This window comes from Ambystoma mexicanum, chromosome 2p (assembly GCF_040938575.1).
Source record: "Ambystoma mexicanum isolate Mex_15411 chromosome 2p, UKY_AmexF1_1, whole genome shotgun sequence".
Taxonomy (NCBI): Eukaryota; Metazoa; Chordata; class Amphibia; order Caudata; family Ambystomatidae; genus Ambystoma; species Ambystoma mexicanum.
Genome location: NC_090923.1, coordinates 67,521,369 through 67,546,669, shown reverse-complemented (window position 1 = coordinate 67,546,669; position 25,301 = coordinate 67,521,369). Strand labels below are relative to the sequence as shown.

The window sequence follows — 25,301 nt, the reverse complement described above, 5'->3', positions numbered from 1 at the left end:
CAGGTTTTCGGGATTGCTTTGTTTGCTCTCACATAGCATGACATGCCATGGTGTGTTGGGTGGTGGTGCTGGGAGGGTTGGGTGACATGGCACGTTTCTCATGTTGTATTTTGCAAGGGAGTAATGCATTTAGCAGCATATGTGTCTTTTGATGACACACCATTGGTGGTGTTTCTGTAGGTAGGGATGCACACATTGTGACACTTCCAGGTGACCAATCTCAGGCTGGTAGGGTTGTGACAATTCACTGTCCCTTGTGTCATCATCAATTGTCAGCTGGTATGTGGCAGGGCTGTGTGCTCTCCACAGGGGTGTGATTCTAAGTGAAGTAATTAGCCACCAGCTGCATTCGGGCTGCCTCACCCCGTGCCCTTTCCCCTCCCATGCGCAGCGGGCGTGCATGTGGGTGGGGATGTGGGGGCACCACAATGTCCACTGGCAGGCCCCGGCGTGTTGCAACGTTGTGCAGGACACACGCTGCCACTATGATCCTGCACACTACTGGGGAGCGTATAAAAGCTGCCCGCCAGAACGGTCAAGGGAGCGAAAGCGTGACTTGAGCACTCCGAATGTGCACTCCACTATGCCCCGGGTTGCAATATGGGCTGTGTTGTATCTTACCTCGGGTGGCGTGGTGGGGTTCCGAATTGGCGTCATCATGTGGGTGCTCAGAGGGTAGGCACTGTCCCCTGGGGAGGTGGTGATGGGTATCATTAGTAAGGTTGTGACATTACTCAGTATCTGGCATGCATGCATGTGCTGTGGCATTTATACTCACCGAGCAGCCATGTATCGCCATGCGGCCCAGCTTCTAGGTCCCGGTTTAGGGTTGACATTCTGTAAATGAAACTGTCGTGGGTGGACCCTGGATATTTGGCATATACTGAGGTGATGATTCCCTTGGCATCACATACTACCTGGACGTTGATGGATTGCCAGTGCTTGCGGTTTCTATAGATGTGCTCTGATGTCCTGGGGGGACGTAGAGCCACATGGGTGCAATCAATGGCACCTAGGACTTTGGGAATTGTGCCACCCCGTAGAAATCCTGGAAAACAGCTTGCCTTTCTGCAGGTGTTCTGGGCAGGTATATGTGCCTGCGGACTGATGGGCGTGCAGTCATGATGGCCAAGACCTGGTGTAGGCAGAGTGACTATGTGGCCTGTGACACCCCCCCACTATGGCACTTGTCCGCTTAAATGATCTGGTGGCCAAAAATGCAGTACATTGAGGACCTTCTGCAGGGGGCTGAGTGCTTGGGAGCAGAGGGTGGGTGATGTGAGGTCATCCTCCCACTCACTGACCAGGTCGAGTATTATGTGAGGTGGAAACCTGTACCTCTCATACACCTGGTCATCAGGCATGCCAAAAAGGCTGGTTCTGGGTGTGAAAATTCTGGGCCTGACTATCCTCCTCCTCCTGCGGTATCCCACGACCACTGCTGCTAGGAACGGTATGTTCATCCTAGCGTCTGAGCTTGCTTGTTGTTTGCGTGCACTCTTATGCTGCGCGGGTCCACGTACGCCTGCTTTCTGCTGGCGTACGTGTTTCTGATTTAGCGTGTCTTTTTTGGCGCGTGCGTGTGGGCGTTCCGTGCATTTGCCTCCTGTACTTCCCTGGCCACCCCAGTAATACAAGTACCCCGCTCGCCCAGGCCCAATTGCGTGTAAAACTTCCAGCGAGCCCCTGAAGTACACGTACCCCGCTCGCCCAGGCACAATCACGTGTAAAACTTCCTGCGAGCCCCTGAAGTACATGTACCCCGCTCGCTCAGGCACAATCGCGTGTGAAACTTCCCACGCACCTCCGAAATACACGCTATTTTTGTTAGCGCAGGGACGCTACCACCTGCCTTCGTGTGGCGGACATGTGTTGATGTACATAGTTGACTTTTGGTTTGTGTCATGAGATCTCCATTTCACTGCTCGGGGGTGGGGGTGCAAGGGGACATGAGTGGGACATGAGTGGGGGCCTGCTGGCAGGTGCCCCTCAGTGCTGGGGGGTGGGGGTGCAAGGGGACATGAGTGTGGGCCTGCTGGCAGGTGCCCTGCACTGCTGGGGGGTGGGGGTGCAAGTGGACTTGAGTGGGGGCCTGCTGGCAGGTGCCCCTCAGTGCTGAGGGTGGGTGTGCAAGGGGAGATGAGTGGGGGCCTGCTAGCAGGTGCCCCTCAGTGCTGGGGGGTGGGGATGCAAGGGGACATGAGTGGGGGCCTGCTGGCAGGTGCCCCTCAGTACTGGGGGGTGGGGGTGCAAGGGGGCATGAGTGGGACATGAGTGGGGGCCTACTGGCAGGTGCCCTGCACTGCTGGGGGCTGGAGGTGCAAGGGGACATGAGTGGGAGCCTGCTGGCAGTTGCTCCTAGGTGCTGGGGGGTGGGGGTACAAGGGGACATGAGTGGGACATGAGAGGGGGCCTGCTGGCAGGTGCCCTGCACTGCTGGGAGGTGGGGTGCAAGGGGACATGAGTGGGGGCCTGTTGGCAGGTACCCCTCAGTGCTGGGGGGGTACAAGGGGACATGAGTGGGGGCCTGTTGGCAGGTACCCCTCAGTGCTGAGGGGTGGGGGTGCAAGGGGACATGAGTGGGGACCTGCTGGCAGGTGCCCTGCACTGCTGGGGGGTGGGTGTGCAAGGGGACATGAGTGGGGGCCTGCAGGCAGGTGCCCTGCACTGCTGGGGGGTGGGGGTGCAAGGGGATATAAGTGGGACATGAGTGGGGGCCTTCTGGCAGGTGCCCCTCAGTGCTGGGGGGTGGGGGTGCAAGGGGACATGAGTGGGGGCCTTCTGGCAGGTGCTCCTCAGTGCTGGGGGTAGGGGTGCAGGGGGACATGAGTGGGACATGAGTGGGGGCCTGTTGGCAGGTGCCCTGCACTGCTGGGGGTGGGGGTGCAAGGGGACATGAGTGGGGGCCTGCTGGCAGGTGCCCCTCAGTGCTGGGAGGTGGGGGTGCAAGGGGACATGAGTGGGACATGATTGGCGGCCTACTGGCAGGTGCCCTGCACTGCTGGGGGCTAGGGGTGCAAGGGGACATGAGTGGGGGCCTGCTGGCAGGTGCTCCTAGGTGCTGTGGGGTGGGGGTGCAAGGGGACATGAGTGGGACATGAGTGGGGGCCTGCTGCCAGGTGCCCTGCACTGCTGGGGGGTGGGGTGCAAGGGGACATGAGTGGGGGCCTGTTGGCAGGTACCCCTCAGTGCTGGGGGGTGGGGTGCAAGGGGACATGAGTGGGGGCCTGTTGGCAGGTACCCCTCAGTGCTGGGGGGTGGGGGTCCAAGGGGACATGAGTGGGGGCCTGTTGGCAGGTGCCCTGCACTGCTGGGGGGTGGGTGTGCAAGGGGACATGAGTGGGGGCCTGCTGGCAGGTGCCCTGCACTGCTGGGGGCTGGGGGTGCAAGGGGACATGAGTGGGGCATGAGTGGGGGCCTGCTGGCAGGTGCCCTGCACTGCTGGGAGGTGGGGTGCAAGGGGACATGAGTGGGGGCCTGTTGGCAGGTACCCCTCAGTGCTGGGGGGTGGGGGTACAAGGGGACATGAGTGGGGGCCTGTTGGCAGGTACCCCTCAGTGCTGAGGGGTGGGGGTGCAAGGGGACATGAGTGGGGGCCTGCTGGCAGGTGCCCTGCACTGCTGGGGGGTGGGTGTGCAAGGGGACATGAGTGGGGGCCTGCTGGCAGGTGCCCTGCACTGCTGGGGGGTGGGGGTGCAAGGGGACATAAGTGGGACATGAGTGGGGGCCTTCTGGCAGGTGCCCCTCAGTGCTGGGGGGTGGGGGTGCAAGGGGACATGAGGGGGGGGGGCCTTCTGGCAGGTGCTCCTCAGTGCTGGGGGGTAGGGGTGCAGGGGGACATGAGTGGGACATGAGTGGGGGCCTGCTGGCAGGTGCCCTGCACTGCTGGGGGTGGGGGTGCAAGGGGACATGAGTGGGGGCCTGCTGGCAGGTGCCCCTCAGTGCTGGGAGGTGGGGGTGCAAGGAGACATGAGTGGGACATGAGTGGGGGCCTACTGGCAGGTGCCCTGCACTGCTGGGGGCTAGGGGTGCAAGGGGACATGAGTGGGGGCCTGCTGGCAGGTGCTCCTAGGTGCTGTGGGGTGGGGGTGCAAGGGGACATGAGTGGGACATGAGTGGGGGCCTGCTGCCAGGTGCCCTGCACTGCTGGGGGGTGGGGTGCAAGGGGACATGAGTGGGGGCCTGTTGGCAGGTACCCCTCAGTGCTGGGGGGTGGGGGTGCAAGGGGACATGAGTGGGGGCCTGTTGGCAGGTACCCCTCAGTGCTGAGGGGTGGGGGTGCAAGGGGACATGAGTGGGGGCCTGCTGGCAGGTGCTCCTCAGTGCTGGGGGTAGGGGTGCAGGGGGACATGAGTGGGACATGAGTGGGGGCCTGTTGGCAGGTGCCCTGCACTGCTGGGGGTGGGGGTGCAAGGGGACATGAGTGGGGGCCTGCTGGCAGGTGCCCCTCAGTGCTGGGAGGTGGGGGTGCAAGGGGACATGAGTGGGACATGATTGGCAGCCTACTGGCAGGTGCCCTGCACTGCTGGGGGCTAGGGGTGCAAGGGGACATGAGTGGGGGCCTGCTGGCAGGTGCTCCTAGGTGCTGTGGGGTGGGGGTGCAAGGGGACATGAGTGGGACATGAGTGGGGGCCTGCTGCCAGGTGCCCTGCACTGCTGGGGGGTGGGGTGCAAGGGGACATGAGTGGGGGCCTGTTGGCAGGTACCCCTCAGTGCTGGGGGGTGGGGGTCCAAGGGGACATGAGTGGGGGCCTGTTGGCAGGTACCCCTCAGTGCTGAGGGGTGGGGGTGCAAGGGGACATGAGTGGGGGCCTGCTGGCAGGTGCCCTGCACTGCTGGGGGGTGGGTGTGCAAGGGGACATGAGTGGGGGCCTGCTGGCAGGTGCCCTGCACTGCTGGGGGCTGGGGGTGCAAGGGGACATGAGTGGGACATGAGTGGGGGCCTGCTGGCAGGTGCCCTGCACTGCTGGGAGGTGGGGTGCAAGGGGACATGAGTGGGGGCCTGTTGGCAGGTACCCCTCAGTGCTGGGGGGTGGGGGTACAAGGGGACATGAGTGGGGGCCTGTTGGCAGGTACCCCTCAGTGCTGAGGGGTGGGGGTGCAAGGGGACATGAGTGGGGGCCTGCTGGCAGGTGCCCTGCACTGCTGGGGGGTGGGTGTGCAAGGGGACATGAGTGGGGGCCTGCTGGCAGGTGCCCTGCACTGCTGGGGGGTGGGGGTGCAAGGGGACATAAGTGGGACATGAGTGGGGGCCTTCTGGCAGGTGCCCCTCAGTGCTGGGGGGTGGGGGTGCAAGGGGACATGAGGGGGGGGGGCTTCTGGCAGGTGCTCCTCAGTGCTGGGGGGTAGGGGTGCAGGGGGACATGAGTGGGACATGAGTGGGGGCCTGCTGGCAGGTGCCCTGCACTGCTGGGGGTGGGGGTGCAAGGGGACATGAGTGGGGGCCTGCTGGCAGGTGCCCCTCAGTGCTGGGAGGTGGGGGTGCAAGGGGACATGAGTGGGACATGAGTGGGGGCCTACTGGCAGGTGCCCTGCACTGCTGGGGGCTAGGGGTGCAAGGGGACATGAGTGGGGGCCTGCTGGCAGGTGCTCCTAGGTGCTGTGGGGTGGGGGTGCAAGGGGACATGAGTGGGACATGAGTGGGGGCCTGCTGCCAGGTGCCCTGCACTGCTGGGGGGTGGGGTGCAAGGGGACATGAGTGGGGGCCTGTTGGCAGGTACCCCTCAGTGCTGGGGGGTGGGGGTGCAAGGGGACATGAGTGGGGGCCTGTTGGCAGGTACCCCTCAGTGCTGAGGGGTGGGGGTGCAAGGGGACATGAGTGGGGGCCTGCTGGCAGGTGCCCTGCACTGCTGGGGGGTGGGGGTGCAAGGGGACATGAGTGGGGGCCTGCTGGCAGGTGCCCTGCACTGCTGTGGGGTGGGGGTGCAAGGGGACATGAGTGGGACATGAGTGGGGGCCTGCTGGCAGGTGCCCTGCACTGCTGAGGGGTGGGGGTGCAAGGGGACACGAGTGGGACATGAGTGGGGGCCTGCTGGCAGGTGCCATGCACTGCTGGGGGATGGGGGCGCAAGGGGACATGAGTGGGGGCCTACTGGCAGGTGCCCCTCAGTGCTGGGGGGTTGGGGTGCAAGGGGACTTGAGTGGGGGCTTGCTGGCAGGAGCCCTGCACTGCTGGGGCGTGGGGGTGCAAGGGGACATGAGTGGGGGCCTGTTGGCAGGTGCCCCTCAGTGCTGGGGGTGGAGGTGCAAGGGGACATGAGTTGGGGCCTGTTGGCAGGTGCCCCTCAGTGCTGAGGGGTGGGGGTGCAAGGGGACATGAGTGGGGGCCTGCTGGCAGGTGCCCTGCACTGCTGGGGGGTGGGTGTGCAAGGGGACATGAGTGGGGGCCTGCTGGCCGGTGCCCTGCACTGCTGGGGGGTGGGGGTGCAAGGGGACATGAGTGGGACATGAGTGGGGGCCTGCTGGCAGGTGCCCTGCACTGCTGGGGGGTGGAGGTTCAAGGGGACATGAGTGGGGGCCTGCTGGCAGGTGCCCCTCAGTGCTGGGGAGTGGGGGTGCAAGGGGACATGGGTGGGGGCCTGCTGGCAGGTGCCCTGCACTGCTGGGGGTGGGTGTGCAAGGGGACATTAGTGGGGGCCTGCTGGCAGGTGCCCTGCACTGCTGGGGGTTGGGGTGCAATGGGACATGATTGGGGGCCTGCTGGCAGGTGCCCTGCACTGCTGGGGGGTGGATGTGCAAGGGGACATGAGTGGGGGCCTGTTGGCAGGTGCCTTCTACTGCTGGTGGGTGGGGGTGCAAGGGGACATGAGTGGGGGCCTGCTGGCAGGTGCCCCTCAGTGCTGGGGGGGTGGGGGTGCAAGGGGACATGAGTGGGGGCCTGCTGGCAGGTGCCCTGCACTGCTGGGGGGTGGGTGTGCAAGGGGACATGAGTGGGGGCCTGCTGGCAGGTGCCCTGCACTGCTGGGGGGTGGGGGTGCAAGGGGACATAAGTGGGACATGAGTGGGGGCCTTCTGGCAGGTGCCCCTCAGTGCTGGGGGGTGGGGGTGCAAGGGGACATGAGGGGGGGCCTTCTGGCAGGTGCTCCTCAGTGCTGGGGGGTAGGGGTGCAGGGGGACATGAGTGGGACATGAGTGGGGGCCTGCTGGCAGGTGCCCTGCACTGCTGGGGGTGGGGGTGCAAGGGGACATGAGTGGGGGCCTGCTGGCAGGTGCCCCTCAGTGCTGGGAGGTGGGGGTGCAAGGGGACATGAGTGGGACATGAGTGGGGGCCTACTGGCAGGTGCCCTGCACTGCTGGGGGCTAGGGGTGCAAGGGGACATGAGTGGGGGCCTGCTGGCAGGTGCTCCTAGGTGCTGTGGGGTGGGGGTGCAAGGGGACATGAGTGGGAGATGAGTGGGGGCCTGCTGCCAGGTGCCCTGCACTTCTGGGGGGTGGGGTGCAAGGGGACATGAGTGGGGGCCTGTTGGCAGGTACCCCTCAGTGCTGGGGGGTGGGGGTGCAAGGGGACATGAGTGGGGGCCTGTTGGCAGGTACCCCTCAGTGCTGAGGGGTGGGGGTGCAAGGGGACATGAGTGGGGGCCTGCTGGCAGGTGCCCTGCACTGCTGGGGGGTGGGGGTGCAAGGGGACATGAGTGGGGGCCTGCTGGCAGGTGCCCTGCACTGCTGTGGGGTGGGGGTGCAAGGGGACATGAGTGGGACATGAGTGGGGGCCTGCTGGCAGGTGCCCTGCACTGCTGAGGGGTGGGGGTGCAAGGGGACACGAGTGGGACATGAGTGGGGGCCTGCTGGCAGGTGCCCTGCACTGCTGGGGGATGGGGGCGCAAGGGGACATGAGTGGGGGCCTGCTGGCAGGTGCCCCTCAGTGCTGGGGGGTTGGGGTGCAAGGGGACTTGAGTGGGGGCTTGCTGGCAGGTGCCCTGCACTGCTGGGGCGTGGGGGTGCAAGGGGACATGAGTGGTGGCCTGTTGGCAGGTGCCCCTCAGTGCTGGGGGTGGAGGTGCAAGGGGACATGAGTTGGGGCCTGTTGGCAGGTGCCCCTCAGTGCTGGGGGGTGGGGGTGCAAGGGGACATGAGTGGGGGCCTGCTGGCAGGTGCCCTGCACTGCTGGGGGGTGGGTGTGCAAGGGGACATGAGTGGGGGCCTGCTGGCCGGTGCCCTGCACTGCTGGGGGGTGGGGGTGCAAGGGGACATGAGTGGGACATGAGTGGGGGCCTGCTGGCAGGTGCCCTGCACTGCTGGGGGGTGGAGGTTCAAGGGGACATGAGTGGGGGCCTGCTGGCAGGTGCCCCTCAGTGGTGGGGAGTGGGGGTGCAAGGGGACATGGGTGGGGGCCTGCTGGCAAGTGCCCTGCACTGCTGGGGGTGGGTGTGCAAGGGGACATTAGTGGGGGCCTGCTGGCAGGTGCCCTGCACTGCTGGGGGTTGGGGTGCAAGGGGACATGATTGGGGGCCTGCTGGCAGGTGCCCTGCACTGCTGGGGGGTGGATGTGCAAGGGGACATGAGTGGGGGCCTGCTGGCAGGTGCCTTCTACTGCTGGTGGGTGGGGGTGCAAGGGGACATGAGTGGGGGCCTGCTGGCAGGTGCCCCTCAGTGCTGGGGGGGTGGGGGTGCAAGGGGACATCAGTGTGGGCCTGTTGGAAGGTGCCCCTCAGTGCTGGGGGGTGGGGGTGCAAGGGGACATGATTGGGGGCCTGCTGGCAGGTGCCCTGCACTGCTGGGGGGTGGGTGTGCAAGGGGACATGAGTGGGGGCCTGTTGGCAGGTGCCTTCCACTGCTGGTGGGTGGGGGTGCAAGGGGACATGAGTGGGGCCTGTTGGCAGGTGCCCCTCAGTGCTGGGGGGTGGGGGTCCAAGGGGACATGAGTGGGGGCCTGCTGGCAGATGCCCTGCACTGCTGGGGGGTGGGTGTGCAGGGGGACATGAGTGGGGGCCTTCTGGCAGGTGCCTTCCACTGCTGGGGGGTGGGGGTGCAAGGGACCATGAGTGGGGGCCTGCTGGCAGGTGCCCTGCACTGCTGGGGGGTGGGAGTGCAAGGGGACATGAGTGGGGGCCTGATAGCAGGTGCCCTGCACTGCTGAGGGGTGGGTGTGCAAGGGGACATGAGTGGGGGCCTGTTGGCAGGTGCCCCTCAGTACTGAGGGGTGGGTTTGCAAGGGGACATGAGTGGGGGCCTGCTGGCAGGTGCCCTGCACTGCTGGGGGGTGGGTGTGCAAGGGGACATGAGTGGGGGCCTGCTGGCAGGTACCCCTCAGTGCTGGGGGGCGGGGGTGCAAGGGGACATGAGTGGGGGCATTTTCATGCGTTGTTCCCCATTCCGCATGTCACGCTCGTGTTACGCCTACTTTTGTTATGTGCGCTGCGCTATGTGCGCTTTCGCTGTGGCCGGAGCGCACGCCCTTAGATGAACTGTGCGCCGGCGTGCGCCATGCAGATTTTCAGCGCACATCCCAGATTTTACTCGCGCACGGACTTCCATGAATCGATGCGCGCGGGTTTTGCTGCGATTTTCGCACTTCCACTGCGATTCGCACAGTTTCGCACGCTTGCGCGGGAATTTTCAGCGCACATTAATTCCATGAATCGGCCTGTAATTATACTTTGTCAAAAAATATCTAATGAAGAGTCGAACACAGTTGAAAATTATTTTGAAATTATTTTCTTTAATCCACTGCTATGTGAATTAATAAAAGCTTGTCATTGGTTAAGAAACACCAATTTGTAATTTGCTGTTTTGTAGGCAAACGATAACCCTGTGGCTAATGCATTTCGGAAAACCTAGTTTCCTTCTTCAGAGCCGAGTAAATCTATTCAGGATTACTTAAATTGTTCTACCATCATCAAAAGAATCAAAAATTACACATTCATATTCCAATAGACGCATTGCAAGAACATTGAAAAATACAGGGGACAAAAACGATTGACAAACAACACGTAAAGAGAAAGAGAAAACAACATATGCCGCTGTTAGTGACTTGTGTAAAAATACCTGTAAATTTATGCAAGATCCATATTTAACTTATTCCTTGCGCACTCATAATTTAATGATGAAACTTGATAATGATGAAACTTGTTCCACGTGTTATTACAGCATAGAGAACCATCTACCCAATCTTCTCTGTAATCTTAAGGATCATTATACATTTTGTCTAGTCAATCTGTCTTTATTCACGCTGGTAGTTAAACTAAACATTGTCGGCTCTCACCAAATGTTATGTATATCTATTCTTCCTTATGTCGTATGCGAGCACTAACCTGCCAGTGCTTCTGTATCCCAGGCGCGATTAGCGGCGCTGGTCAGCGTTGTCGGATGCGTTTGTCTAACGCTTAAAAAAGGTTAAATAGTATGAGTCAAACGTGTGCTTAAACGTGTTCGTTCTGATAAGGAGCACTGCTGCTCTTGGTTCTTGTTATGTCATAGTGCTTACCTAAAGAGCTTTGTTATTGTTAAAGCAATCCTTACGTGCCTTTCCTTCCGAGCTGCTACCAGTCCCGGGTGTCACAGAAAAGTAAAGCGTTGTCTAGGCAACGTGTATATCTAAAATGGCCGCTCGCTGTCGAGCCCGACGGCCATATTGTTGTGGGCATGTCTCTGGTGCTTAATGCAAATTGCTGTGCTCTGTCTCTGTAATCTGTTAATCAACTAGATGGTGGGTGTCAGGTACCTAAAGACTAATTATAGTTGTAATTTGTATATGTGCAAAATATGCTACAATTACTATCAATAAATGAGTGACGAGGTACGTGTATGATGCGTGAATGCTACGGAGTGTGTAATAAAGTTATGGTGTTGCATGGTATGCTAGTCAGTGCCTGTGTGAGTGAGAAATGCTCGTAGGTAATGATATGTTCAAAGACAGGAGATACTTGAAAAAAATTAAGTATCTGAACCGTCCAATCTCTGTCACTCATGCAAAATGTAAGTGTGTAAAATATTGAGTTTCTTCAGTACATCAACAGTATAGACCATCGAATACAATTCACCTTCGAGATAGGGAATCCTGGAATTCATTACCTGGACATTCACATCAATGTACACAATCAACAGATTAAAACATCATTATTCACCAAACCAACAGATAGAAACAATTTACTACATCGGATGAGCTTTCATCCACAAAACACACTACGGAATTTGCCCTATGGTCAGATGTTGGGTCTCAAAAGGATAATCAGTGATCAAAGTGAGTTTGAACAAGAGTTAATTAGATTGAGCAAGAAGCTTGAAGATCGGGGATACCATGAAGATGATATACTAACAGCAACAGAGAAGGTAGCGACAAAAACAAGAGCCAGCATCCTTATGCCAAAAAGCAAACCAACATCACCATCATTGGTATACGTATCAAGATTTTCTACTCAGAGTACACAAATTAAGAGATGCATAAATAAACATTGGCAAATACTGACTAAAGATGAAAGCCCGTCCCACCTAGACCCACATTAACCTCAGCCCATCCCACCTAGACCCACATGAACCGTAGCCCGTCCCACCTAGACCCACATGAACCGTAGCCCATCCCACCTAGACCCACATGAACCTCAACCCATCCCACCTAGACCCACATGAACCGTAGCCCGTCCCACCTAGACCCACATTAACCTCAGCCCATCCCACCTAGACCCACATGAACCGTAGCCCATCCCACCTAGACACACATGAACCGTAGCCCGTCCCACCTAGACCCACATTAACCTCAGCCCATCCCACCTAGACCCACATGAACCGTAGCCCATTCCACCTAGACCCACATGAACCGTAGCCCATCCCACCTAGACCCACATGAACCGTAGCCCGTCCCACCTAGACCCACATGAACCGTAGCCCATCCCACCTAGACACATATGAACCGTAGCCCATCCCACCTAGACCCACATTAACCTCAGCCCATCACATGAACCGTAGCCCATCCCACCTAGACCCACATGAACCGTAGCCCATCCCACCTAGACCCACATGAACCGTAGCCCGTCCCACCTAGACCCACATTAACCTCAGCCCATCCCACCTAGATCCACATGACCTGTCGCCCATCCCACCTAGACCCACATGAACCATGGCCCGTCCCACCTAGACCCACATGAACCTCAGACCGTTCCACTTAGACCCACATGAACCTCAGCCCGTCCCACCTAGACCCACATGAACCGTAGCTCGTCCCACCTAGACCGACATGACCTGTCGCCCATCCCACCTAGACCCACATGAACCATAGCCCGTCCCACCTAGACCCACATGAACCTCAGCCCGTCCCACCTAGACCCACATGAACTGTAGCCCGTCCCACCTAGACCCACATGTAACGTAGCCCATCCCACATACACCCACATGAACCGTAGCCCGTCCCACCTAGACCCACATGAACATAGCCCATCCCACCTAGACCCACACCACATGAACCAGGGCCGTCTCACCTAGACCCACATGAACCATAGCCCATCCCACCTAGACCCACATGAACCATAGCCCATCCCACCTAGACCGACACCACATGAACCATGGCCCGTCCCACCTAGACCCACATGAACCATAGCCCATCCCACCTAGACCCACATGAATCATGGCCCGTCCCACCTAGACCCACGTGAACTGTCGCCCATCCCACATAGACCCACATGAACCATGGCCCGTCCCACCTAGACCCACATGAACTGTAGCCTGTCCCACCTAGACCCACATGTAGCGTAGCCCGTCCCACCTAGACCCACATGAACCTTAGCCCGTCCCACATAGACCCACATGAACCATACCCCGTCCCACCTAGACCCACATGAACTGTAGCCCTTCCCACCTAGACCCACATGTAGAGTAGCCCGTCCCACATAAACCCACGTGAACCGTAGCCCATCCCACCTAGACCCACACCACATGAACCATGGCCCGTCCCACCTAGACACACATGAACTGTAGCCCATCCCACCTAGACCCACATAAATCATGGCCCATCCCACCTAGATCCACATGAACTGTAGCCCATCCCACCTAAACCCACATGAACCATGGCACGTCCCACCTAGACCCACATGAACCATAGCCCGTCTGCATAGACCCACATGAACCATGTCCTGTCCCACCTAGACCCACATGAACCGTAGCCCGTCCCACCCATGAACCATAGCCCATCCTACCTAGACCCACATGAACAATAGCCCATCCTACCTACACCCACATGAACCGCAGCCCGTCCCACCCATGAACCGTAGCCCGACCCACCTAGTCCTACATGAACCATAGCCCATCCAACCTAGACCCACATGAACCGTAGCCCATCCCGCCTAGACCCACATGAACCATGGCCCGTCCCACCTAGATCCACATGAACCATGGCCCATCCCACCTAGACCCACATGAACCATAGCCCGTCCCACCCGTGAACCGAAGCCCATCCCACCTAGACCCACATGAACCGTAGCCCATTCCACCTAGACCCACATGAACTGTAGCCCATCCCACCTAGACACATATGAACCGTAGCCCATCCCACCTAGACCCACATTAACCTCAGCCCATCCCACCTAGACCCACATGAACCGTAGCCCATCCCACCTAGACCCACATGAACCGTAGCCCATCCCACCTAGACCCACATGAACCGTAGCCCGTCCCACCTAGACCCACATTAACCTCAGCCCATCCCACCTAGACCCACATGACCTGTCGCCCATCCCACCTAGACCCACATGAACCATGGCCCGTCCCACCTAGACCCACATGAACCTCAGACCGTCCCACCTAGACCCACATGAACCGTAGCTCATCCCACCTAGACCCACATGAACCGTAGCTCATCCCACCTAGACCCACATGACCTGTCGCCCATCCCACCTAGACCCACATGAACCATAGCCCGTCCCACCTAGACGCACATGAACCTCCGCCCGTCCCACCTAGACCCACATGAACCTCAGCCCGTCCCACCTAGACCCACATGAACTGTAGCCCGTCCCACCTAGACCCACATGTAACGTAGCCCATCCCACATACACCCACATGAACCGTAGCCCATCCCACCTAGACCCACATGAACCATAGCCCATCCCACCTAGACCCACACCACATGAACCATGGGCCGTCTCACCTAGACCCACATGAACCATAGCCCATCCCACCTAGACCCACATGAACCATAGCCCATCCCAACTAGACCCACACCACATGAACCATGGCCCATCCCACCTAGGCCCACATGAACCATAGCCCATCCCACCTAGACCCACATGAATCATGGCCCTTCCCACCTATACCCACGTGAACTGTCACCCATCCCACCTAGACCCACATGAACCATGGCCCGTCCCACCTAGACCCACATGAACTGTCACCCATCCCACCTAGACCCACATGAACCATGGCCCGTCCCACCTAGACACACATGAACTGTAGCCCATCCCACCTAGACCCACATAAATCATGGCCCATCCCACCTAGATCCACATGAACTGTAGCCCATCCCACCTAGACCCACATGAACCTCAGACCGTCCCACCTAGACCCATATGAACCTCAGCCCGTCCCACCTAGACCCACATGAACCGTAGCTCATCCCACCTAGACCCACATGACCTGTCGCCCATCCCACCTAGACCCACATGAACCATAGCCCGTCCCACCTAGACGCACATGAACCTCAGCACGTCCCACCTAGACCCACATGAACCTCAGCCCGTCCCACCTAGACCCACATGAACTGTAGCCCGTCCCACCTAGACCCACATGTAACGTAGCCCATCCCACATACACCCACATGAACCGTAGCCCATCCCACCTAGACCCACATGAACCATAGCCCATCCCACCTAGACCCACACCACATGAACCATGGGCCATCTCACCTAGACCCACATGAACCATAGCCCATCCCACCTAGACCCACATGAACCATAGCCCATCCCACCTAGGCCCACACCACATGAACCATGGCCCATCCCACCTAGGCCCACATGAACCATAGCCCATCCCACCTAGACCCACATGAATCATGGCCCGTCCCACCTAGACCCACGTGAACTGTCACCCATCCCACCTAGACCCACATGAACCATGGCCCGTCCCACCTAGACCCACATGAACTGTAGCCTGTCCCACCTAGACCCACATGTAGCGTAGCCCGTCCCACCTAGACCCACATGAACCTTAGCCTGTCCCACATAGACCCACATGAACCATACCCCGTCCCACCTAGACCCACATGAACTGTAGCCCATCCCACCTAGACCCACATGTAGAGTAGCCCGTCCCACGTACACCCACGTGAACCGTAGCCCATCCCACCTAGACCCACACCACATGAACCATGGCCCGTCCCACCTAGACACACATGAACTGTAGCCCATCCCACCTAGACCCACATAAATCATGGCCTATCCCACCTAGATCCACATGAACTGTAGCCCATCCCACCTAGACCCACATGAACCATGGCACGTCCCACCTAGACCCACATGAACCATAGCCCGTCTGCATAGACCCACATGAACCATGTCCCGTCCCACCTAGACCCACATGAACCGTAGCCCGTCCCACCCATGAACCATAGCCCGTCCTACCTAGACCCACATGAACCATAGCCCATCCTACCTACACCCACATGAACCGCAGCCCGTCCCACCCATGAACCGTAGCCCGTACCACCTAGTCCTACATGAACCATAGCCCATCCAACCTAGACCCACATGAACCGTAGCCCATCCCGCCTAGACCAACATGAACTGTAGCCCATCCCACCTAGACCCACATGAACCATGGGCCGTCCCACCTAGACCCACATGAACCATAGCCCGTCCCACCCGTGAACCGAAGCCCATCCCACCTAGACCCGCATGAACCGTAGCCCATCCCACCTAGACCCACATGAACCATGGCCTGTCCCACCTAGACCCACATGAATCGTAGCCCATCCCACCCATGAACCGTAGCCCATCCCACCTAGATCCTCGACTTTACTATTACAAGTTAAATAATCACAGACTTCTTACATGACAAACACAAAAGCCTCCGAATAAGAATAGCTCAAATTGCCTTTCCTGGACTACATGGATCTCTGAGTAAGTGAGTCGGCATATTCATAATTCCACTCCCAGAGAATGTACTCTCTCTCGAGGCGATAATTTCCGGTGTATCACAGGGGTTCTATTTTATTAAACCAACAGTCTTTTTTTCCAAGGGTTTTTTCCTAAACTTTTTTTCAAAAAACAAATCGCAAATGTTTCTTTTTCATTTTGGGGGGTCTCGCCCCAACCCCCCATCCCTTATTAATTAAACATTATTCCCTAACTCCCAAGCCCTTACGTACCCTAACCCACTACCCCATATGTTTTTTGTTGAGTTTTTTTGGGAAAGAAAATGCCAGTAAAAACCCATCGAAAAAAGGAATGTCAATGCAACAACATTGTACCATCACAAGGGTTCCTTTCTTAGCCAAACGAGTTACAAATTCTGTCTAGATTCAATTCATGAACGTTGCGACCATGGTCGATGTACAGGGGCTGGAACCTTTGGCATGCCCTATGTTTTGGACTACAACTTCCATCATCCCTTTCCTGGAAGGTCAATGGTGGGGATCACGGTATTTATAGGCCAAAACATCTAGAGAGCCACAGGTTGCAGACCCCTAGAGAGAAAATGTTGCTGGGTTCCATTCTGCACATAGACTTCATGGACGACAGGGAACCCCACTTTCTGATCCATCATCGAAGAAGTGTTCCACAATTGTTCTTTTCTTTTCTGAGAAACAATTCACAACTCATCACAACCAACTGAGGATCCGAAGTTCACACTGTGTCACTGCCATTTAGCACCACAAAAGAGTCTAGTCTGCTACCAACAACCTCAGCGTCACAGCCCGTCATATCTAGGCACTGGTTACAGACAAGATACCTGCAATAGGTAGGTACAGTATTAGTTAAACAGGTATGGCTTGCGCTTTGTTCTGAACAGAGGATGGGAGGGTTCAGATCGAAGGGAGAGTGGTAGATTGTTCCGGAGGTTGGCTGCCACCACCAGGAATCTGGAACCACCTGCTCTTTTGCATCAGGGGATAACCCACAAATCTATATGGAAAAGAAAACAGAATGGACACCAGCTTACCTTTTCCTATAGGACACCCATAATTGTTTTGAATCCAACAATCCTTCATACTGGATTCCAAGCTAAAAGGATGCTGACACACAGGGCTGACCTTAGCCCCCTGCCACGCCAGCTCGGGGGAGTCTTTCAAGGGCTTCCCGAGCTGGTATAGTGGAAGAAGGCGCGGCAGGCGCCCTTTTGTTATTAAATGCAACCGTCAGCACCCTGTTCACATGATTACATCCTCGTTGCGACGCGGGAGTGAGGCGGTTTGCACGCATTAGCATGAGCGTCCTATTCCAGTGATTAATTACTTGCGCGGCGCCGGAGCAGGGAGGTAGAAAGAAATGTGGCGCATCCTGCCTCCCACCCCTCCCCCAGTAGACCAGGGGCGCACGGGGAGGGAGTGAGGGAAGCAATATGCCCAGGGCGCTGCGGCCGCTAAGGCCGGCCCTGGTGACACACTAAGAAAACTACAAAAGAAGTGGAGCACGAATTATACCTGCTGCAAAAGAAAAAAAAAAGAAGAATACATGCCCAGAGTTATCATTGAATACTAGTATTGCAAGAAATACAGGCTAGATTATGCAAAGCAATCCTACACTGTTATGGCACCCAATAGAAAGACTTGCGTCACGCCAAGCCATTCAACCGGGCACCCAATAGATATACATGTGTCACTGCAAGACATCCGACTGGGCACCCAATAGAAAGACTTGCGTCACGTCAAGCCATCCAACCGGGCACCCAATAGAAATACATGTGTCACTGCAAGACATCCGACTGGGCACCCAATAGAAAGACTTGCGTCACTTCAAGCCGTCCAACCGGCCACCCAATAGGAAGAAAACAAGGTTATTCCTCATTACCACTGGTCTTCATCTCTTAGCAGATCCTCCCCATTTAAACGGACTCCATCTTCCAAAACAGCCTGAAAACCTTTAAGAAAACATTTCTGAAGACACGCTGGGTTTCCTGACAACACATTAGGATGGCATTTTCAGCTTTGTAGAAAAGACATTCGGTGCCCAAACTGCCACAATTGAGAAAATACAAACCCTTCACTAATCCTTTTAGTTGCTATTTAGTGGCACTTTGCCCAAACTAGTGCATTTGAGTACAACGAGGGCGAGATGGGATGTGAGGTGGGATACATAGCTGTGGGTGATGCCATTTGACTCACCAATTCGCTGCCAATGTCCATGCCAATCACTTTACGCATTTTCGTACCCTACCACGCCGAAAAAAACCTTCTCTGATCTATTTCAGCTATCTCTATCAGGTAGTAATATCAAATGTGGTGTTGCATAGGGTCTGCCATCGTTATTTCTAAGCAGTCTTCCAAGAGTTAATGGCTTAGTGTCAGCTGTTAATTAGTTCCTGATGTGATAACAATGATGTACCATAGTGCATAGTGTACCTTTAGCCATTGATGCATAAGCAATATGTGTGTCCTTCTATCTGTTCCTCGGAGTGAATACATGTTAAAATAATCATTAGCAAAGCCAACAGTGCTTGCCTATGTATAGGCATTTGCTAGACAAGAGACTGACATCAAATGCTGAGGTATTCACAGCTTTGTCTAGCTGTTCCCATCTTACTGGCAATGGCAGGTCCTAGAAAATGTCTATTCTGTGCTTAGAAATCCTGCCAATTCCTGTTTGGATATATTCCCAGATTCTGGAATGCACAGATTACTTCTGACAAGGTGCATATTTAAAAAAATGTATTTTATTTCATTGTTTAAAGCGCGGACCTAGCTCGTGAGCAGCAGAGTGCTGTACAGAGTGCAGGTAGCTGGCATTTGGGCTGGTGTCTTTTAACAGTAGCGCAGTACTGTGAGGTCTGTGCGTCGGTATGTGCGTCCATTGGAATTAGTCCTTGGTCAGGTGTTGTTCAAAGAGCCAAAGAATGGCTCAAAATGGGTTCTGATGGAATATCCCATGTATTAATAATGACCAGCTGTAGGCATGTCTGAGAATGATGCACTAACATGACTCATTGTGCGCAATGCGCACCAGCACTCCCAGATTAATGGTCTGCTTCATGTATCGGAATATATGTGCTTTACTAAAGTCCTTGGACCTACCAAACACACGTGTCCACATGCAACCATGCTTGACTCATAGATGGAACACGAATGTGAAATAATGATGTAGGGTATGTTTCCTATCCTTCGACCTGCCAAACAGATCAGCATTAATGTATGGTTTAGGTGTCGGCCTTTTAAGAGATGTGGCCGCATTGCTGTTACTTATTTAAGAACTCTGACGCAGTATTCATCTTCTTCAGAGGTTGAGGTTTCCATAATACAAAAATACCTAATGGCTTGTTGTCATAGTAAAGTAGATCCTACAAATCATTTAAACAGAGTGAATTATATAAGGTTAAAATGAATAATAACATTAGGGACTTCAAATCCCATAATTCTCCTACTACTAAGACAAGGAAGACGAGCCCAGTGTTGCAGAACTGTAGTGTGCAGTCTAGGGGTTATAAAGACCCACACCTGAGTGGGACTTTAACATATTTGAAGCCCCTTCAGGTACAGGCTATTAGAAAGAAGCAGTGGGCGCAGCAGAAGCAGAAGGAAGAAGATGCTGTTGAATTGTTGAGCTGTATCTTCAGTGGGACGTGGTGCAGGGAAAGTCGCAGAATTTTGGAATCCTGAATGCAGGGAACGCGCAGCGGGAAGTGGTGCTGAGACTAGCTGTCCTGTAGGAGAGAGAAGCTCTCCTGCTGAAGCATTCTACTCCGGTGGGTGGCGTTCACTGGAGTATGCAAGGAGCAAAGAGGGCTCCCTTCCCAGAAGGCGTGAGCAACGGGAGTGTTACCAGAGCTGTCAGATGCTCAAACAGTCCCGACAGAAGAACAAGTTAAAGCGGCAGCAGGTCCAACGGAAGCGCAAAGAAAGACTGGTGAGTTTGCAACCCTTTTGAATACTGAACTGTTGAGCTAAAGACATTTTGGCATAACTCTTATGTTGAGAGAGACAGATTGGAAAAATATTCTAACCACCATTATTAAAGTAAGGAGGGGACAATATTCGAACAAAATGAATATTAAGGGAGATTACCTGAAAACGAAGATAATAACCAGCCTTGCCCAAGCTAAAAAAAGGCAATTATAAATGAAAAGGGTTTACAGCTTTCCCAATGAGGGATACCTGATAAATAAACATTACCAGCAGCTAATTGGTGGTGTAAAAGGAACCTAAAGAAGCCCTCCTTGTAGAAATCTTCAAGGGGGAGAGGAATATAACCTGCATTGTATGTGGCAAACAAATCTGTGGGAAAAAATAATGTCAATGTGCATTGTACTATAGTGGAAGAAGTTGTGTCCCCATTTTGGTTGTTGAAATTCAAAGGCTTTTCCAAGAAGCAGTTTTTTTAATTACATTTCCACATTGAGGATCTAGGTGTGGAGAGTTTGAAGCAAGCCTCACGACAGAGTACTTGTAGCAGTGGTAGGAGTATTATCCTTGCAGGCGAGCATAGCAGGAAAGGGAATATTAGTGGTTAGTGGACCAGGAAGAAGACAATTAAAAAGAAGTTTGTGCTGGAAAGAAAGTGGCAAGTCCACTGATGTGTTATGATGAACTGTGGTAAAACCATCCTGACAAAACATTATTGTTTATGAAGAAGAAATTTGAAAGTGGTTGTTCTTCAAAGAAGTGGAATTATTGAATACTGACTGGAAGTGTGAAGACAAAGGGCCTCATTACAAGTCCGACGGTAAACCTGCCGGTGCTACTGGCGCGTTGCCGCCGGATTTGTAAGATTTACCAGCACCTGGCTTGACGGTAACACTGGGGGATTACAACCCTGATGTTCTGGACAGTCAGGCACCGGTAAATTGTAATTCCCCATTCCCATTGAGTCCAATCGGACTCAATGAGAATGGGGAACACGGAAGCACCGGCACCGTTAATAACGTGGCTGGTGCTTCCTTTATGGCTTGTTTACCATGGCCGCTGTGTCTGGCAGGGTCTGCCTTGTTGGGCACAGCGGCTCCATGAGGCAAACCCATTCTGCGCCGGTCTTGAAACAATGGTGCTGGTAGGCTTACCGGCACTGTTGTTTCCGGACCGGCACAGTTGTAATGAGGCCCAAAGTCTTTTTTGGTTTATCAAGCAAGAGCTTGTGGAAACGTTGACAATCATCTTGAAGAGTGATACAACCTGGTTAGCAATCAAACACTCCAAGTGCCAAGTGAAATACTTATGGAATGAAAAGAACGTTGTGTTGTATTTGGAGTGGACCTTGGCTATTGAAAAATACATTTCTTGATTTGAACTTTATTTCCTGAATGAAACCTGGGGAAATGGATCTGACCTTGGTTAAAAGGACACATGTTTACTAAGTTTATGTTTTAATATAATTGTTAATTTGAGTTTAAACGACCATATGATACCTGTATGATTTTGTTGTATGTATAAGTGCAAGGGACAGATACCTTTTGATGTTAGAGTGCTTTCCTTTAGTCTTAGTTTGACAAATAGGGAAATTCGTGTTAGGTTAGGGAAAGCAAGGCATTTATCTAACCTGTAATATTTAATGAAATGGCTACTTGTCAGGAAGCTCTATCTACTTTATTGCCTCGTATTTCTGTCCCCTCACAGTACCCAAAAGCTACATGAGGTAGGCCGGTGTCACCATATGTTCATGCCTAGCACCAGGCAGCCAGAGTCATACCTCCATGAGAGCTGAAGGGATCTTCTTCTGCCTCTACAAGGATGAGGGGTGGATGCTGAGGAGCACGGAGGAGAAGGCGTTGGCTGTAAACCTGGAGGGCGGTGGCTGAGGCAAACTCACAACCATCATGGGCAACTCTACAAAACAAGAGTGAAATGGGGAAAGAAAAGAGAAAATGTAGAATTTGTACAAAACCTCACCACATATAACAAAGGCGATGTCTAAAACTACATGATCTATAATGGTCTTCACAATATAAATGTCTTTTTCTCCCCATTTGCATGTAATTGACAAGAGTGTGGAGTGCCTAGAAAATGTCTCTGTTAATAACGCTTAACAGGAATACACCCGCAGTGTTACCGGGCAGATTTACAGGCCGATTCATGGAATTAATGTGCGCCGGAAAAACGGCGCAGGCGTGCGAAAACGTGCGATTCGCAGTGAAATAGCGAAAATCGCAGTGCAAGTGCGATTATCGCACAGAAAACATCGCACATCAATTCATGGAAGTCCGTGCACGCGCAAAATGTGGGATGTGCGCTGAAAAAGTGTGCGGCGCACGCTGGCGCACGCTGGCGCACAGGTCATCGAACGCTGTGCGATAAGGCCACAGCGAATTCGCACATAGCGCGGCGCACATAACAAAAGTAGGCGTAACACGGGGCATCACACGCAGAATGGGGAACAACTCGTGAAAATGTGGGCGTCACGGGGGAAGTACAGGAGGCAAATGCGCAGAACGCCCACACGCTCGCCTACAACACGTATTCATGGAATCGAATAGGGAAAAACAGCGCACGGCCAAAGATGCGCACAGCGCCATACATGTCCGCCACACGAAAGCAGGCGGTAGCATCCCTGCCCAGGAAAAAAAATGTGCGCCAAAGTCCTACACGCGCGAGAAGGCCCACACGCGATCGGGCCTGGGGGAGCCTGTGCGTGTATTTCAGAGGTGCGCGAGAAGTTTCACACGCGATTGGCCTGGGCGCGTGTATTTCAGAAGTGCGCAAGAAGTTTCACATGCGATTGGCCTGGGCGCGTGTATTTCAGAGGTGCGCGAGAAGTTCCACACGCGATCGGGCCTGGGGGAGCGTGTGCGTGTATTTCAGAGGTGCGTGAGAAGTTTCACAGGCGATTGGCCTGGGCGCGTGTATTTCAGGGGTGCGCGAGAAGTTCCACACGCGATTGGCCTGGGCGCGTGTATTTCAGAGGTGCGTGAGAAGTTCCACATGCGATCGGGCCTGGGGGATTGTGTGCGTGTATTTCAGAGGTGCGCGAGAAGTTCCACACGCGATTGGCCTGGGCATGTGTATTTCAGAGGTGCGCGAGAAGTTCCACACGCGATTGGCCTGGGCACGTGTATTTCAGGGGTGCGCGAGAAGTTCCACACGCGATTGGCCTGGGCGCGTGTATTTCAGAGGTGCATGAGAAGTTCCACACGCGATCGGGCCTGGGGGAGCGTGTGCGTGTATTTCAGAGGTGCGCGAGAAGTCTCACAAGCGATTGGGCTGGGCGCGTGTATTACAGAGGTGCGCAAGAAGTTCCACACGCGATTTGCCTGAGCGCGTGTATTTCAGGGGTGCGCGAGAAGTTCCACACCCGATTGGCCTGGGCGCGTGTATTTCAGAGGTGCGCGAGAAGTTCCACACGCGATTGGCCTGGGCGCGTGTATTTCAGAGGTGCGCGAGAAGTTCCACACGCGATCGGGCCTGGGGGAGCGTGTGCGTGTATTTCAGAGGTGTGCGAGAAGTTTCACACGCGATTGACCTGGGTGCGTGTATTTCAGAGGTGCGCGAGAAGTACCACACGCGATTGGCCTGGGCTCGTGTATTTCAGGGGTGCGCGAGAAGTTCCACACGCGATTGGCCTGGGCGCGTGTATTTCAGAGGTGTGCGAGAAGTTCCACACGCGATTGGCCTGGGCGCGTGTATTTCAGAGGTGCGCGAGAAGTTCCACACGCGATCGGGCCTGGGGGAGCGTGTGCGTGTATTTCAGAGGTGTGCGAGAAGTTTCACACGCGATTGACCTGGGTGCGTGTATTTCAGAGGTGCGCGAGAAGTACCACACGCGATTGGCCTGGGCTCGTGTATTTCAGGGGTGCGCGAGAAGTTCCACACGCGATTGGCCTGGGCGCGTGTATTTCAGAGGTGTGCGAGAAGTTCCACACGCGATTGGCCTGGGCGCGTGTATTTCAGAGGTGCGCAAGAAGTTCCACACACGATCGGGCCTGGGGGAGCTTGTGCATGTATTTCAGAGGTGCGCGAGAAGTTCCACACGCGATTGGCCTGTGTACGCGATTCCATTGGACCAAAGGCCCTGACAGCGCAGGCGCGTCTGTGATGTGACACGCGCGGGCGTGTCCCTGTACCCGGGGGAATGTTACAAAGCCAAAAACTGCACGTCCGAGTGTCAGCCCGCGTTTTTGGAGGATAGTGCCTCAGTGCGTATACGCGGAAGTGACGTTGGACGTGTGGTGCGGTTTAAAAGGTGCGTGTAGTACGTCATTTCCTTGTACGTGCTTCCCGTGGAGAGCGAGTGGGTGAAATCTGTACTTCTTGTCGGTTCACACGCGATTTACTTCACAGCGTTTCTAGTTCGTACTCCCTGTTACCTCGGTCAGTATTTTTCTGATTTTCTCTTCGACCTGTTTCCTCAAACAGCGTTGACTTCTCCTTTTGTCCTGTCTCCTCAGACAGTGTACAATTCTTCTTTTGGCGGGGGTGTTGCCAACGCACACACGCGTGTATTTTTCACGCTCTTTTCCCAGGCAGACGGTGAGTCGCGCACATATTTACCAACTGTGCTAGCCCCGTGTGTAGCGTACCCCTTCAGAGGTCATTGTAGGCTGCGTGTGACACGCATACGTTCATTTTTGTGTTTCTGGGTGCCACAGCGTAGTGCAGGTTCCTTTTCCCATGCACGTGGTCTACGAGGGGTCGCGTGCACGTCATTTTCTGTTTTGGGGTACCTGTGCGTTGCGTGACCCGTCATCTTTCCCCAGGGGTTCCATACAGCCTTGCTAGAGCACTTGGGTACGATTCCATCTAGTACTCTACCCCTTTGACCCCCAATTGCCCAGGACAATTGTCCACTGCAACTCCCATATGCACAACTCCATCAGTGCCATGGCTGGGAGGCGAGCAAGTGGTAAGGGTGGCAAAGGTGGCCGAGCCTCAAGAGGTGGGCGTGGTGGGCGCGGTAGGGGACGTGGCCAGGATTTGCAGACTCCCCCTAGCCCCCCACATGTGGAGGACCAGTCAGGGACACACACACCCCCCCCCATGGTTGAGGGAAACGTGGCTGACACCATCCCTGCTCAGCCCTTGTTGGACCGGCCCGTTGTGGCACCTGACCTAGCACAGGGTGACTCCCAGGCTGACTTCCAGGTCGCCAAGTCTAGGCCACGGGTGGCGGCGCAAGCCAGTGTCACCATGCCACGTGATACAGGGGCAGCCATGTCATCTGCTGCCCCTAGTAGGCGGGGTGGGGAGGCTGCAGGGGCAGCTGCAGCTCCGTCCACCCCAGCTCTGATTCTCCCAGCAAGGA

At 55.4% G+C, this 25,301-nt stretch overlaps 1 long non-coding RNA gene across 1 annotated transcript in view; it reads right to left on the bottom strand.

Moving 5' to 3' along the window:
* Positions 1-17,588, bottom strand: part of LOC138565829 (uncharacterized) — a 35,292-nt gene extending 17,704 nt beyond the window's left edge. Inside the window, exon 1 of the long non-coding RNA XR_011301639.1 lies at positions 17,083-17,588. This is a non-coding gene — a long non-coding RNA (uncharacterized lncRNA). The remainder of the gene's footprint in view (positions 1-17,082) is intronic.
* Between the last annotated feature and the right edge of the window lie 7,713 nt (positions 17,589-25,301).